General features: G+C 40.9%; 1 protein-coding gene across 5 annotated transcripts in view; it reads right to left on the minus strand.

Annotated features, from left to right (window-relative positions):
- The window catches only part of IL13RA2 (interleukin 13 receptor subunit alpha 2), a 72,597-nt gene that overhangs the window by 17,909 nt on the left and 37,208 nt on the right, over positions 1–17,480 (minus strand). The window contains exon 2 of one of the 5 annotated variants that reach the window (XM_029930901.1): positions 3,216–3,347. The exons of 3 other annotated variants lie outside the window; for them this stretch is intronic. The gene's annotated coding sequence lies outside the window, so the exon portion shown is untranslated. Of the gene's footprint in view, positions 1–1,039; positions 1,116–3,215; positions 3,348–17,480 lie in introns of those variants that run through there. One more of the 5 variants, XM_029930902.1, reaches the window with a different exon arrangement.

Consider the following 17,480-nt stretch of genomic DNA (forward strand, 5'->3'; position numbering starts at 1 on the left):
AAAACTGCCCCTTTGAACATGCAAACTGAAAAAATCAGGTTTGGAACCGAAAAACTGGAAAGGGAGGATCCTAGTTCCATTTTTCTACAAGAGAAGGAAAAAGTCAAAACAAATGTACAAAAACACCCCATATCCCTTCATACCCACCCTACATAATGAGACCTTTCGGTACATGACATGCTAGAGCCAGGATAGGGTGACTTCAAATAGCTTCAGCCTGAAGACTGAGACAGACCCACCAGAGAGTAATTGGCTCACAGTGGGAACTGAGATCATCTATCTCCATAGCAATCCTATCTCCTAGCAACAAAGAAAATATAGGGATACATATATTCTTTTTTGGAAATTAAAAAGTATTTGAAAGCAATCTAGTAAGAAAGCATAGAAACGATACACCAAAGCCTCAGATATGTCTTTGCTCCATTTCTTCATAAATATTAAATCACTGTCCTCTACTCCTTATCTGTTTATCTGGTCCACTCTTCCCTGTTTCCTGTGTTAGCACCATCATCTTCACAGTTGCCCCAAACAGAAACCTGGGCATTTTCCTCAACTCCTCCCTCTCCCATACAACCTCTCCATTACCACTACTCCTTCCAAGATGAGGATCTTATCATCAGGATCTCACCATCCAGTCTTTCCTGCCTCCAAACCATTCTCCATACCACACACGGCAACAATGACCTCTCTAAAAGGCAAACCTCACTTTTCACACCTTTCTTAAAACAACACTTCACGGTCATAGAATACAACTTAATAATCTTTACTTTCTTAAAGGATATTGGTGGCTTGATCAGAATTTAAGGGAGTCATGTCTCCACATACCTATTTAATCAAAAACCACTCTCCTTTCAAAGAAAAATCACTACTCCCACTTCTGAACTTCTCTTTGAGTCTATATTCCTGGAACCAACAATTTCACAGGAAGTTAAAGAGTGAAGATCACTATTCCAACATTCAGGGATTATCTTTTTTTCCTCCTACATAAATTGACCAAGCAGGAGAGACCCTTTCTCCTGTACCACCCTCTTAAACCTACCTGGATGATCTGTAACACTCTAATGTTGGTAGGGTTCAATTATTCCATCATAGAATCTTGGGATCCAACTGTTAAAGCCAGCATGTATGCTGGAGACATTAGCCCAGTCACATTTATATATTGCGAAGTAAAATTCAGACTTGCTTAAGATTACACAGCAAGTTAGCAGCAGGGCTAAGTAGGGCAGAAATATGATTCCTAATCCAGTGTATTTCCACCCTATTATGCTGGATCCCACAAGTTTGACGATTATGAAAGTCCTTCCTCTGGGACTCCAGTATTTAAGTCTTCCTTCAATTAGCTAGCCAGGCTGAATCAATACCATGCTATTTTTTCTGTCTCATAAAAGCATAACAGAACAGCATTTCGCTTACTGAGGTCCAATAAATCTCTCTCCTCAACTCCTCCATCCCCACGTGCAAACCCTTTACTGTCCTCTGAAGCATCTATACGTAGTAGGTAGGTCTGGTCAACAGATCTCCACAGAGCTGTTCTCATGGATTGAGATGAACACACTGGTTACTTTTGGACCCAGCAATAAGTCTGACGAAGGGAAGTCCTTTCATATTCCCAATAAGGACTAAGACGATCAGAACTCAAACTGCTCCCGGGGAGACAGTAAAGTTCTCTCTCCCATATCAATCTGTCCCTACATATTTCATAGCCCTGTGTCATGTGCAGTACAAATGGAAAGAGTTAAAAAGCCCTTGTTTTGGGGAGCTTGCATAGCTCAGTCAAGTACCCAACTCTTGATTTTGGCTCAGGTCCTGATCTCATGGTTCGTGAGTTCAAGCCTCGCGTTGGGCTCTCTGCTGTCAGTGCAAAGCCTGCTTCAGATCCTCTATCTCCCTCTCTCTCTGCCCCTTCCACTCTCAAAAATAAATAAAAGTTTTTTTTAATCCCTTGTTTCTACATTTAGTAGAGGCTACCGAAATTTGACTCAGGGCATCGAATAGCATTTCCTAGATCAGCCCAGTGCCTTTAAGCAAAGGTAGGAAACAGAATAGCTGGTTTCTGGAGTCACTTTTCTATAAACCCTGATTTACACTTAGGGTCCCACTCAGACTTTCTCACACACGGGAACATGAAGAGAACTCTTTCTCTGGCTTCTGGGTTACAAGATTGGCACTTGTGTAGTGAAGTACTTTTTATATACTATATGGTTACCAGGAAAGACAGAATTTTTCACAAGCGAGGAAAAAGACTTAAAGATGAAGGGAAGATGGGGGATGAAAATGCAGACAAACAAAATTTAAAATAGTTTCTGCTATACTTTCCATCCCCAGCCCACAGTTAACAGTCACCCATCTAGCTGTAACTCTTTGTTTTCAAAAAGGAGGAAATACCCAGAGAGAAAGGTGAACTGTCCAAACTCATACAACTTACGGATGGCAGAGCTAGGAATGAAGACCTTTTCACTGACTAGAAAATAAATGTTCTTGTTATTAGGAGACTGCCCTACACCTACCTATCTTACCAGAAGACTCCCCCAAACCTTGGTCAATGTACTCTCACTGCCCAAACCATCAACCCACCCCACAGTTTTATCAGCACAATGTTTTTGGCAGAGTAATAATTTGACAGGCTTTCGCTGACCACCTTTTTTCTGCCACATACTATTCCAGGTAAATCTTGTCAAAGATACAAGGTGCAAGTGACAGGTCACAATATCCATGAGAGCAACAATCCTCCTACTATTCAGCATTCACAGCATCCTGGGCATTGCCCTGTGCTAAGCATTCTACATACATTATATCATGTAATACTCCTAGTCAGCATTGTATGGATGTGCTATTTTCATTCCCTTTTTAAAGACTAGAAGCAGAGACACAGAGAAATTAAACAATTTCCTGCAAATAACAGATGCCCTAAATGGTGAAGTTTGGATTTGAATTCAGTCTCGTACCAAACTCCTTGATGATAAGCACCACACTAGGCATTTTCCATTCCTACAATCAATGTTGATGACAGCTTCCTGTTTCTACTCACTCGGTTTCACACAACACTATTGCTTAAACAATTTCCCACTGAGAATCTCCTTTGGAGTGGCAAGCCTAAACTATTTCCTGTTTTCAGCCTCACTTCCCATCTCTTCAAAGCCATGCTATGCAATCCCCTTGTTCTAGGAGCTGGCTGCGATCATCCTTGCATAACTGGAGAAACTCCAGGTACTTACCAATAATACGGTTTCTCAAGAAATGAAGTATCATAGGCAATTATCACAGGTCTTCTTTTTTTTCTCTTCTCCACTTTGGAGACATTAATTAGAATCTCTAATACTTCCCTTACTGTCTTATAATCAAGCACACTGGAAAAAAAATAGATAGGTGCTTTTCAAATAGCCAGCAGGCCAGAAAACAGATTCTACAAATCACAAGACAGGAGAGCTTATGGGTGGGGCAAAAAGCAACTAAACCAGATTCAGAATCATAGCAATGTATGTAAAAGCCAACAGGACAAATTAATCTTCGGATAAACAAATAGATACACAGCTGAGTAACTTGTAATAAAAGGCACAACGGTGTGAGGTTCTTGGAGGGAAATTTTAATTCAATTTCCATCTATAAAGTAGAGGTAATGATACCAGCCTGGCAGACGTGGGCTGAAGCTTAAATGAAACAATGTCTGTGAATGTGCTATGAGAAGAGTAAGTTGCTCTGTATGCTTAAGAGGAGTTTGCTTCTGAGCACCTTGCTACTAATCAACAATGTGAAAATAACTTGTTCCAATCCTACACAATTGCCCCTACTAATTCAGCAAAATTGACGTGTCCACAGTTGATAAGTAGACCCTTATTAGCCTCCAATTTCCACCACCCTTGTTGATACATTAGTTGCATTTACTGACATGTATCTTAATAAAAATTAATCTCATGCATTGGTTCATCTTTTTACAGTTTACAAGAAATGTACTGAATTATTTCTACAAATCTGCAGGTGTATGAGGTTGGCATTACATATTTACGATCAGAAAAATTGGGGCTTAGAGAAGTGATGTGACTTGCACAAGATCTCACATCCGGTACAAATCTGTATTGAAGGGCAAGGTAAAGAAGTAGGGACAGAAAAATGTCGTGAGGCTAAGAATGCAGTCCTTACATAATATGGCTTTGTAGAAAAGTTCCTTTTCTACCTTGACAAAGAAATACAGAAAGATTATTCCAAAGTATCTGAAACGACCACAGGTCATTGTTTTGTATGTAAAGGCAGTGACCAAGTTACAGAGACAAATACTGATTTATTAGAAAATAATGAATGGAGTTTTACAATGTCACTCAGATGACTTCTTAAAAAACACATACAAAAGAGTATGGCCATGTTATTTATGTTGCCACTGGACTGACAAAAGTTAAGTGTTATAAAATTTGATACCTTCCATTCCCATTATTTCAAGTGTCTAAAAAAAAAAACAGCCAAAGCAATAAGAATAGGGCTGGGAGAAAAAACAAAATGGGAAAATTGCTAGAGAAGTAGAGCTTGAGGAGAGAACAATGGAAAAGTGGAGGGACTGCGAAGGCATAAATGTCATCTGTGGGTGAAACAATTTATAAGGTCTTACCTGAGAAGGTGCACAGACCAGGCGATCTGGGCTCTAGCACCAACTTTGCCAGGCGACTTAGAAAATATAATAATAGGGACTATAGTTTTTTAAGCTCTTAACCAGGCCTCAAGCTCTGTGCCAGATGCTTAATACAATTAGCTCATTTAAGTTTCACAAACATTGATAGTTACTATATTATTATCCCAATATTACAAATGAGTTGTTTGAGGCTCAGAAAAGTTAAGTCAATTACTCAAGATCATATAACTTAAGCAAGAGTAGAGGTGTATATCTGATTCTGAAAGACTATGTTCCTTTTAACATAGAATACTGTCTTTCAACTAATCTCACAGTAGCGAAGCTCAATTTCCTCTCATAGCAGTTTTCCTGGGATATCATTCTGCTTCATCACTTAATCTGCTGTGTATCCCTCCATGGTTTCAGGATGTGACTCAAAAACTTCCTGAATAACTCTTCTCGTTTCAAGGAGACCATCCAACATGTACAAATGTCTATTCATAGCTTCTGGCACATGGCCATGACTCAGCATCATAATCAGCACCTCTGGAACCTGCCAGACCCTGAGGCCTAACTACATGCTGAGATCAATACGTGGCTCAGTAACAGTACAGTCAGCATATGAACTAGTGGTGAGTCAAATCTCATTTAGGGAATAACTAGCAAATAATCTCTTCTGCCGTGGAGTAGTTCGAAAAGAATGCTGAAGATGACTTTGGGTACTTTCAAACATGCACACACACACACACACACACACACACACACACAAACACAAACACTTACAATCAGACAGATTCATCATTCTTGCCACTAGTCAAGGGTGATTCATTTGCCACAGGAACACACAAAAACGTTAGACACGTGATGAATGGTAACAATCATTGTAGACCAATGAAATACCGGTAGAATCTCTTTTCAACAAGTATTACTTTAGGGACGCCTAGGTGGCTCAGTAGGTTGAGTGTCCGGCTTTGGCTTAGGTCATGATCTCATGGTCCATGGGTTCGGACCCCGCGTTGGGCTCTGTGCTGACAGCTAGCTCAGAGCCTGGAGCCTGTCTTTGGATTCTGTGTCTCCCTCTCTCTCTGACCCACCCCTGCTCATGCTCGCTCTCTCTCTCTCTCTCTCTCTCTCTCTCTCTCTCTCTCACAAAAATAAATAAGAAACATTAAAAAAACAATTTAAAAAACAAGTATCACTTTAACAACTGGTTCTATGTAACATGATTATATTTTTGTCCTTGATGACATTACATTCTAACATTGTATACTGATATTTATGAAATATGTCCAATGAATCTTGCAAAACATAGGTAAGTCATCTTATTCCCTAATTCTTTTTTTTTTTGATGCTTTCCTATATGCTCTCCTGAGTCCTTCCAGCTAACGCATTTCCTAAAGCATTCTCAAAACCAGTGAATTCAGTTTTGAGCTGCAACAGCAAGTGCCAGATTGACAGTGCTAATTCATGAAGCAGTTTACACATTTCAGAGTCAGTCCCCAATCTGAGCTGATCAGAGCTTTATTAGTTCATAATTCCACCCAACAAACCACCAACACGCTTTTACAATCCTTTAAAAAATTCCCCCACTTCATCCACTTCTTAGAACCAGTCAAATTGCTATTATGAAATATACCTTACATGCTATTCGACTGAAGTCATGGCTGTAGAGCAATGCAGTTATCTTGAAAGGCACTTCTCTGGAACTAGGAAAACAGTCTCCTTTGTTCAACACCCATCTCCTCATTCCCAGAGGCTCCCAAATACTTGTCAGCAAGCAAACACTGTGTACTCAAAACATTCACTTCGCGTAACAACTTCAAAAGTAAATAATAGAGTATGCCCCACCCCCTCCAATTAAGTAAAAACAGAATACAAAACGTACAATTGTCCAATAATAGCAGGTTTTATATGACTTCGAGATTATTCATTCTACCAGTATGTTCATGTCCATAAATTGTAAATACATGAAAATATGACATTATACCATATATAGTACCATGCATTATGGGAAAGAATGTTACAAAAATATATAAATACTTTTATTGTGTATTCATGATTTACTAATTCATTCTGGAAGCTTACCACAGGCCAGGCAACCTTCCAGGCATGAGGGATGCAACAGTGAGTGAGACAAAAAAACCTGCCCTGTTGGAACTAACTTTCTGGTGTGGGAGACAGACAATAAATGTATCAGAGAATTATAATTTCTAATTATAATTTTGATAAAGAAATATAAAGCAGGATAATATGAAAGAGAATAATGAGGACTCCTTTTAGATAGGATGGTCAGGGGATGCCTCTCTGAAAAAGTGGCATTAAGGACTTCAATGAAGTAAGGAAGAGAATCAGGTAAAGACACAGGAGAAGAATCTTCCAGGTAGAAGGAACCGCACAATCAAAAGCCCTGAGGTAGGAATCAGCTTAGTAGTTCTAGAAATAGCAAGACTGCTAGGATAGGAAAGAGAAAAGGTTAGATGATCTCATAAAGATAGGCAGACCGTAGGCCATGGTAATGAATTTCCCATTTATTTTAGTAAAATGGGAGGCAATTGGACAGCCATGAGTATAGTGACCTGATGTAACTTACATTTTCAAAAGCTACTCTGTATGGAAGGAAAAGGTAGAAGCAGTGATGCAGGTCTGAGCTGATGATGACACGGATCAAGCTGATAGCAGTGGAGACACTGATAGGATCTACTGAGGGACTGAGTGTAGAGTATCAGAGGACAATGCCTCTACTTTTGTCATGGAAAACTAGTTCCTTGATTATGGGGCCTGGGGATGACGATGACTGACAAGAGTTCAGCTTTAGATGGTTCCGTTTAAGCTGCCTAACTAAACATCCAAGGGAAGAAGATGAATAGGCAGTTGGATATTTGACTCTGGAGATTAAGGAAAAGACCAGAGCTACAGATAGGTATTTGACGGTCACCAGTATATATAGATAGTATTAAAGCTACATGAACAATTGAAGTCAGTTAGGGTATACTATAAAGTAGATGAAATAAAGAAAAGAGAACCAAGGGCTGAGAGCTGGGACACTCTAATACATAGAGGTCAAAGAAGGAGGATGTGCCAACAAGGGAGACTCAGGAGACATCAGGGAGGTAAGAAGAAAACCTAGGGTTTTTGGTGCCTCAGAAGCCACATAAAGAAAATGGTTCAAGGATAGAGTGATAGACAATGTCAAAAGCTGCTGATAGGACACATATCTGAGAATGGTCTAATAGATTTGGCAAATGGGAAATAATTGGTGACACTGATAAAAGAAAAAGTGGAATATCTGGAAAAAATCTCAGATTAAAGTGGGTTCTGGAAAGATTGGATGGGCAAATGGAGACAATAAGTTTAGATAATTCTGCTAAGGAGTTTGCTGTAAAGGGACACAGGTGCTCCATTTTTTTTTTTCAAATTTTACTTAAATTCCAGGTAGTTAACATATAGTGTAATATTGGGTTTCAGGAGAACTTGGTGATTCATCACTTACCTATGACACCCAGTGTTCATTCCAGCAAGTGCCCTCCTTCATGCCCATCGCCCGTCTAGCCCATCCCCCTCCCTTCTCTCCATCAACCCTCAGTTTGTTCTCTATAGTTAAGAGCCTCTTACGGTTTGCCTCCCTGTCTGTTTTTATCTTATTTTGTCCTTATTTTGTCCTTCCCTGGACATTTTCTCTTCTCAATACACTTTCATTAGTTCTTTGGCTTCAGAATAATACTTTCCATGATCACTTGAAGATTAAACCAGTTTTGTAACCTTGTAGAGTGCTTATGACAGGGGCACCTGGGTGGCTCAGTCTGTTAAGCTTCAGACTTTGACTCAGGTCATGATTGATCCCAAGGTCCATGAGGTTGAGCCCCAGGTCAGACTCTGTGCTGACTGCTCAGAGCCTGGAGCCTGCTTCAGATTCTGGGTCTCCCTCTCTCTCTGCCCCTCCCCAACGCATGCTCTGTCTCTCTCTCAAAAATGAATAAACGTTAAAAAAAAAACTTTATGTGCTTATGGCAGAAAAGAAGAGTTATTTTTGTACTTGCATGAAGGCAGAGATTAATTATTTTTCAGTGGATTTATTGCCCTTCCTAAACATGAATTTCCTACTTTAAGAGAACTGGTCCTTTATAATCATCTACTTAAAAACTCTAACTAAGTCCACTTCATAATCCTAAGTGATGGGTCTGCCTACCTTCCCACTTTCTCACTGTCTTTTTTGTTTTGTTTTGTTCTTTGCTTTTCATTTTGAGACAGAGAGAGTGTGAGTGGGAAAGGGGCAGAGAGGGAGAATCTCAAGCAGGCTCCCTGCTATGAACACAGAGCCGGATGCACGGCTCAGCCTGAGAAACCGTGAAATCATGACTTCAGCCAAAATCAAGTCAGACGCTCACCTGACTGACCCACTCAGGCGCCCCCTCACTGTTTTTGACAGCTGCTGTTGAGCCTGGGTTAGACAATATTTCCCAAGTGACTTGAGAGTCCCCTCATGAAAACGGAACCTCAGTGTCTCTATTTTTCAAACCTGTCCTTTGATTGCTGTATTGGTGCTGACAGGGTCATAGGCATCCATCCAGATCTTCATTTCACACACATTTCCTGAGCATCCATTTTGCACTCAAGGCTACAGAAAGGAAAACAAGGAAAACAAAGTGTTCCCTATCCTCAAGTGTACTTAAGGAGTGGTCAAAAAGACAGTTACTTACTACACATCTATTAGAGTGGCCAAAATCTGGAATGCCAACAACGACAAATGACAAAGAGGATGTGGAGCAATAAGAACGACCATTCCTCGCTGGTGGGACTAGTACAGCCACTTTGGAAGACAGTTTGGTGATTTCCTACGAAGCTAAAAATGTTCTTACTAGACCACCCAGCAGCCGTGCTTGTTGGTATTTACCCGAAGAAGTCAAAAACTTATGTCTCCACAAAAATCTGAGTATGGATGTTTATGGCAGTTTTATTCATAATTGCCAATACTTGGAAGCAACCCAACATGTCTTTCACTAGGTGAATAGATAAATAAAGTATGGCACATTTGGACAATGGAATATTATTCAGGGCTAAAAAGAAATGAGTTATCAAGCCATGAAAAGATACGGAGGGGAAACTCTTGTGTGGTTCAGTCGCCTAAGCATCTGACTCTTGATTTCAGCTCAGGTCATGATCTCATGGTTCATGGGTTCAAGCCTCTCATCGGGCTCTGCACTGACAGCTCAGAGCCTGGAGCCTGCTTTGGATTTTGTGTCTCCCTCTGCCTCTGCCCCTCCCACACTCACACTCAATGTGTGTCTCTCTCAAAATTGAACACTTTTTAAAAAATGTTTAAAAGACTTGGAGGAGCTCTAAATACCTATAACCTAGTGAAAGAAGCCAACCTGAAAAGGCTACATTGTATATGATTCCAACTATATGACATTCTGGAACAGACGAAAGCATAGAGAAAATAAAATGATCAAAGGTTGCCAGGGGTTGCAGTGCAGTAGAAGGATGAACAGGCACAGCACAGAAGATTTTTAATGCAGTTTGTGTCCACACAAAACGAAGACTAACATTTTGGAACATCTTTTCAGCTACATGTGCTTAAGTTCTGGTCCAAAAGATGTAAGCAGAAGTGTTATCTCCAATCTCTGGGTCATGCCTTTAAAAAGGATGGTCTTTGGGGCACCTAGGTGGTTCAATCTGTTAAATCTGACTATGTTTGGCTCAGGTCGCGGTCTGAGGTCATGGTCGCTCTGAGGTCATAGTCGTGAGATCAAGCCCCGTATCCAGCTGTGCACTGAGCGTGGAGCCTGCTTAAGATTCTCTTGCCCCCAACCCCCTGCTCCACCCTGCCTTCTTCTCTGTCTCAAACATATATTTATTTGTGTCTCCCTCTGTCTCTGCCCCTCCCACACTCACTCACTATGTCTCTCTCTCAAAAATGAACAAACTTTTTAAAAAAAATGTTTAAAAGACATGGAGGAGCTTTAAATACCTACAACCTAGTGAAAGAATATAAATATAAACAAACAAATAAAAGAAAAAGAATGGACCTTTTCTCTCTTTCCCCTCTCCTCCTTTTTCCATCCTGCTGCACAGAATATGGACTTGGCAGTGAGCCACCTTTGATCAAGTAGATGAGGGAAACACCCTAGGCGTGGCGGAACAATGAGTTCGAAGTAGCCCAGGGCTCTTGACCTCATGCAATACAGCTGTGTATTCACCCTGCAGCCTTGGAGTAGCTACCTCAAGACGGTCATGTGAGAGCAAAATAAACCACTTTCTTATTTAAGCAAAACCCATAACCTAATTAGAGAAGTATTTAGCACTGTTTATTAAAATACTTGAAAAGTTCATAACCCTTTAAGCACAAATTTCCAAGAAATAAGTTTGCAGTATACAGTCCAAGCCTTCCTTTTTCTACATAGCCTGAGTCAGAAGCTCATTCCTGTAAAGGGCCACATTTAAGCTTATGTGGCACTTCCTTTGGCTAAAGCCTCCAACCAGACTTGTGGCAGGGGACGCGGGGGGGGGGGGGGGAGACACCTGGAACCACCTCACTTGCAAATATCATAACCACAAAAGGCCACAGCAGAAACTTTTTACAAACACACACACACACACACGCACACGTGGACACAAAAACAAAAAACAAACAACAACAAAAAACTCACAAACATTTCAGTGGCCCCCTCTAGGGGCTTTAAAGTCTTTACAGTCACCAACAAGAGGACTTAAGTCCCAGAGGGCTCTGCAAGGCCCTCTGGAGGTTCTGCTAATAATACCCGCTCTTGTCGACCACAGCACTTCTAGGATCACAAGGTGCTGTCACAGTGTTCTGAACGATGTTCTGATGATGCACTCACATATTTTTAATCACATGTAACTTCTCCTTTTCCAGTTATTGACAGGTCATCCACATGCTTTGCTTATTATCAAGATGCCCTGGAGTTCAAGTTTCCTCTCCATAAATCAGCTCTATCAACAATGTACACTGTTCTTCCTGCAAAAGTGCTAGACGACGCAGAAGCCTGATTCCATAATTAGAGATTAATCACTGCTGGATGAGCAAAGTCAAACATGCCTAGGGAAAGGGAAACGACCTGTGATAGAATCACACCTTTAGAACATGGCTTTCTCTTCCTTTGCGCGAGCATCCGTGGGAAAGCTAGAATGACTAATACCTCCTACACCCAACTCCACTTCACTCTTAGCAGTGGGTAGGAGGCTCTTCAAGGAGCGACTAGGCCCACCCGATCTATTGATACTGACTACCAATAGACAATGAGATGTGTGTACAAATTTGCACACACACAGGGGCGCCTGGGTGGCTCATTTAGGTGTCTGACTTCAGCTCAGATCAAGATCTCACAGTATGTGGGTTAGAGCCCCAAGTCTGGCTCTGTGCTGACAGCTCAGAGCCTGGAGCCTGCTTCAGATTCTGTCTCTGTTTCTCTCTGCCCCTTGACTGCTCTCTCTCTCTCTCTCTCTCTCTCTCTCTCAAAAGTAAATAAATATTAAAAAAATAAAAATAAAAAAACAAATTCACACACACACACACACACACACACACACACACACAGCTTCTACTATGGCTTATATATAAATGAGAAAACAGAGGCCAGAGAAATAAAATGATTTTCTCATAATCTCATTTCTTTCAAGTGTATGTTTTTAAGTACTGCCATTCTGATCATTTTTCTGCTTTGCAAAGACCTGACTGGTTTTTTCCAAATTCCTCCATCAGATTTTGCCTTTTTTCCTTTCTTTATGCGATTTAGATTAGCTTCCACACCCCAAACTAAACTTGCCTTTCTGCTTTTTTTTTTTTTTTAATCATAACTTCCTAAGAAAATCCCAAATCTAAATGAATTCAACTCGGGGCGCCTGGGTGGCTCAGTCGGTTAAGCGTCTGGCTTCAGCTCAGGTCATGATCTCATGGTTCATGGGTTTGAGCCCCACGTCTGGCTCTGTGCTGACAGCTAGCTCAGAGCCTGGAGCCTGTCTTCAGATTCTGTGTCTCCCTCTCTCTCTGACCCTCCCTGGCTCATGTTGTCTCTCTTTCTCTCTCAAAAATAAATAATAAAAAAAATTTTTTAAATAAAATAAATGAATTCAACTCTCAGGTGTCCTGTCACTGATAGAAGAAGTCCCATAATAGACTAGTTCCATGATAAATTACAATATTCCATTTTAAATAAATCCACAGTACTGCTCAAAAACACTATTACAGGTCTTTGTTCAATTTTATTCCATTAGTGACAATTAAAACCTTCTGGTATCTTCCATCCTCTCATCCCCCTCTCCTCCAGCCTCAGCATATGACCTGGTCACTTTAAAAACAAAATTAAGTTGTCAGATGGAAATTCCCTCATCTTCCTGATTCCACACATTCCCCACATCCTTTCTTCCTTCCTTCCTGCTACAATAAAGGAAGTATATGCCCTACTATGTAAGGTAAAACACATACCCTGCTCACGTTATCAGAATCTTACAATTTAATTTTTTCCTTCTCTAATATCCTCAACAAAAATCTCAGCCAGATCCATTCCATGTGCATTCAAACATGCTCTTTACTCCGTAAGCCTGAAACACATCAACTACCTTGCCCACATATTTGCCTCCAGCCACTGCTCCAAGACTTCCTCAGAGGCGAATTTCTAGAAAGAGTTGTCTATACTTGGTACTTTCTCCACACCCCCACTCACTCTTTATCGTTCCATTATCCTTCTACTGTTTTTCCTTCATCCCACCACCAATCCACGACTCTCTTAAAACAGGTCCCACTAGAATAACTAATGACTTCCTGGTTACTGAATCCAATCACTTTTTTTTTAAATAGTTTATTACCAAGTTAGTTTCCATATAACACCCAGTGCTCTTCCCCACAAGTGCCCCTCTCCGTGACCACCATTCCATTCCCCTTTCCTCCTCCCTCTTGAGCCCTCAGTTTGTTCTCAGCATTCAAAAGTCTCTCATGATTTACCTCCCTCCCTCTCCCCAACTCTTTTCCCACCCTTTCCCCTTCTCATGGTCCCCTGTTAGGTTTCTTCTGTTAGACCTATAAGTGAAAATATATGGTATCTTTCCTTCTCTGCCTGACCTATTTCGCTTAGCATGACACCCTCGAGGTCCATCCACTTTCCTACAAATGGCCAGATTTCATTCTTTCTCATTGCCATGTAGTACTCCCCTGTATAGATAAACCACATCTTCTTGATCCATTCATCAGCTGATGGACATTTAGGCTCTTTCCATGATTTGGCTATTGTTGAAAGTGCCACTATGAACATTGGGGAACATGTGTCCCTATGCATCAATACTTCTGTATCCCTTGGGTAGGTCCTCAGAAGTGCTATTGCTGGGTCATAGGGGAGTTCCATGGATAATTTTATGAGGAACCTCCACACTGTTTTCCAGAGCAGCTGCACCAGTTTACATTCTCACCAACAGTGTAGGAAGGTGCCCGTTTCTCCACACCCTCGCCAGCATCTGTAGATTCTTGATTTGTTCATTTTAGCCACGCTGACTGGTGTGAGGTTGTATCTCAGTGTGGTTTTGATTTCTATTTTCCTGATGATGAGTGAGGCTGAGCATCGTTTCATATGCCTGTTGTCCATCTGGATGTCCTCTTTGGAGAAGTGTCTGTTCAAGTCTTCTGCCCATTTCTTCACTGTATTATTCATTTTTCATGTATGGAGTTTAGTGAGCTCCTTGTAGATTTTGAATACTAGCCCTTTATGTGATATGCCATTTGCCACTATCTTTTCCCATTCTGTCAGTTGCCTATTAGGTTTTTTGATTGTTTCCTTTGCCGTGCAGAATCTTTTTATCTTGATGAGGTCCCAAAAGTATTTCTTTGTGGCATTCACCTGTTTATCACCATCCCTGAAATACTACTCCCTTGGCTTTTCTGACAAGAGCTTTCCAGTTTTCCTTTCATCTCTCTGGCTACACCTTTCATTTCCTTTTTAGGCTTATCCTTCACTTATCCTAATATTTCATGTCAGAGTTCTTTGAGGCTCTCATTTATTCTGACAATATGTTCTCTCTCTCTAGGTGACTTTATCTACTATCCACTCCCATGTCTTCCATTACCATCAATATGACAATGACTTTCAAACACGTATCCCTCATCTAAACTAGTGTTCTAAGCTCCAGACTTGTATGTCTAATTGCTTTCTCAAAATCTTCACGGAGGAGTCTCAAACCCAACCTCAAATGCAAAATGCCAAACAGCAAGATCATGATCTTCCCATGTCCTCTTGTCAGAGGCATAGTACTTTCAAGATGTGGTAGTCCCATCTTGCTAGTTAGCAGTCAAGTCCATTCAACAGTACAAGCCAGAAACCAAGGACACGGTCACCCTAGACACCTGATACTATATCCCCTATGTCCAATCTGCAATCAAATTCAATCCATTTTTCAAACATCCCTTGAAACTTCATATAGCCATCCATATCCCTCCCAGGCTAGTCCAAATCACCATCGTAATTTGCCTGGACTGTTACAATAGCTTCTTTAAAAAAAAATCTCTAGTTAACTTTTAACCATCACCAATGGACACTAACAAACATTTTTAAAAGTAATTTCTAGGCCCAACGTAGGGCTTACACTAATAACCCCAAGATCAAGAGTCTCATGTTCTACAGATGACTAAGCCAGCCAGGGGCCCCTACAAAAGCTTTGTAAATTCATCTCCTTGAATTTACTCTGGGCCTGTTCTATTTCCACACTAGCGGCAGACTGACTTCTGTTTTCCAAGTGCAAATCTGATTATGCAACTGTCCTGCTAAAAATCTTTCTGGGTTTCCTCTTTATCTTGGGAGGAAGATAAAAATTGTTTACTCAGTCCTCAAGGTCCTAAATATTGTGGCCTCTGATTACTTCTATAAACATTTTGTAAACAATCTCCTATTCTGTGCTCTGCCCTCTCACCACAGGGCCTGTGCACATGCTGCTCTGTCTGCCTGGAATATTCATCTCTCTTTCTCATTTATGGTCAATTGTCAGGCCCGCGACAGTAGGAACTGCTTCTGCTTTTATATTACCATAAGGCCTACCACAGAGCAGGAAGTACATGTTTGGTGAATGAATGAATGAACTGCTATGGCTTTAAGACCCCGGTTTTGGAAAGCGGACAGACTGCTGATCCAAAATAAATTCACCAGTTCTCTACCATGGTACCTTGATACTTGTGCAACACTGGTCACCAAAGGATTCTTCTCAATAATATTTTTGAGGGGTGCTTGTGTGGCTCAGTCAGTTTAGCGTCCAACTCTTGGTTTCGGCTCAGGTCATAATGTCATGGCTGAGTGTGAAGCCTGCTTAACCTTCTCTACCTCTCTATGCCCCTCCCTAACTTGGCACATGCGTGCTTCTCTCTTTCTAAAAAAAAATAAATAATATTTTTGAGCTATGTTAATAACAAACCAGCACTTATCAAAGAGCAGCAGAATGAAGTGTATCTTCCCTGGAACAGTGATAATTTCCACTTATGCAGATTATCCTCAAATATCCAGATAATCCTTTCATTTATAATTTCAAAACACTGATGGACAATGTAACTTGGTTTTCTCTGTTTCAAAGAACATAAATAAATATACACGGGGACTATGAATACACAAAACATTAATGTAACTTATCATCTCTTTCCTTTCCTCTCTTTCCAGTACCAAATGGTAGCCTGACTTCCCAAGCAGTATACTAAAATAGAAACATGAGTCGCCCTAGATTCCTTTTTCTCATTTATCTTCAACACCATTTCATACATGCACACGCACACTATCATAAAGATTCCATTCCTTAAATACATTGGGGATCCATCCATATCACTCCATCTTCATTGCCACGATCCCAATCCTAGCCCTTAACATCTCTTGACTGCAATGACCTCCTGATACAGTTCCATCTTCTAACAAAACAGATTCGTGTCATTTTCCATGCAGTAGTCAGCGAAACCTTTTCAGAACACAAATATGCCCATTTAAACTCAACTAGCTTCCCATTGCCCTAGAGAATAGCTTATAATAATAGCTCAAAATTCAATGGACTCACAGTGTGCCAGTGCTTTTCAAAGCATTTCGCTGTATTAATTCACTTAATCCTCACCACAGCATTATGAGATAGGTCCTGATGTCATCCCATTTTACGCATAATAAGAAGGCAACTGAGGTGCAGAGAAGTTCAATGATTATCAGAGGATCTCAGAGCTGATAAGCGATGGAGCCAGATTCAAAGCCAGGCAAGAGTCATTCTAGAATTTGTGCCCTAACTCTATGCCGTATTGCCTGTCATAAAATAAAGTACAGACTCTTTAGCATGGCAATCAACAGTTTCCATTACCTGGACCTTACCAACACTTCCAGTGTCATATTCTACATATAGATCTTAAAAAGTAGGGTGTTGTCTTACCTCTAAACTTTTGTTCTTGCAGGTCCCCTGATACCAATACTCTTTTAGCTAGCCTAGTCGCGGATTCCTCCTCGCCACTGAGCTTTAGCTCAGGTAGCAGCACTTCCCTCCAGATGCCTTCTGAGTACTCCTTCTCCTAGACTAGACTGTGAGTTACATCTGCACTCTCTACTGAAACATTAGGAAATGAAATTCTGCAATATATTACAAGGCACTTGCAATTTAATGAAGGGAAAAGCCTCATAAGTAGACAAGTAGAGAGGTGCCTGGGTGGTTCAGCCAGTTAAACGTCTGCCTTCGTCTCAGGTCCGAATCTCATGGTTCATGGGTTCAGGCCCTGCATCTGGCTCTGTGCTGATGGCTCAGAACTGGAAGCCTGCTTTGGATTCTGTGTCTCCATCTCTCGCTCTCTGCCCCTCCCCTGCTTGTGTGCTCTGTCTCACGTGTGCGCTCTCTCAAATATAAATAAGTAAACATTAAAAGAATTAAAAAATAA

This window comes from Suricata suricatta, chromosome X, assembly GCF_006229205.1.
Source record: "Suricata suricatta isolate VVHF042 chromosome X, meerkat_22Aug2017_6uvM2_HiC, whole genome shotgun sequence".
Classification (NCBI taxonomy): Eukaryota; Metazoa; Chordata; class Mammalia; order Carnivora; family Herpestidae; genus Suricata; species Suricata suricatta.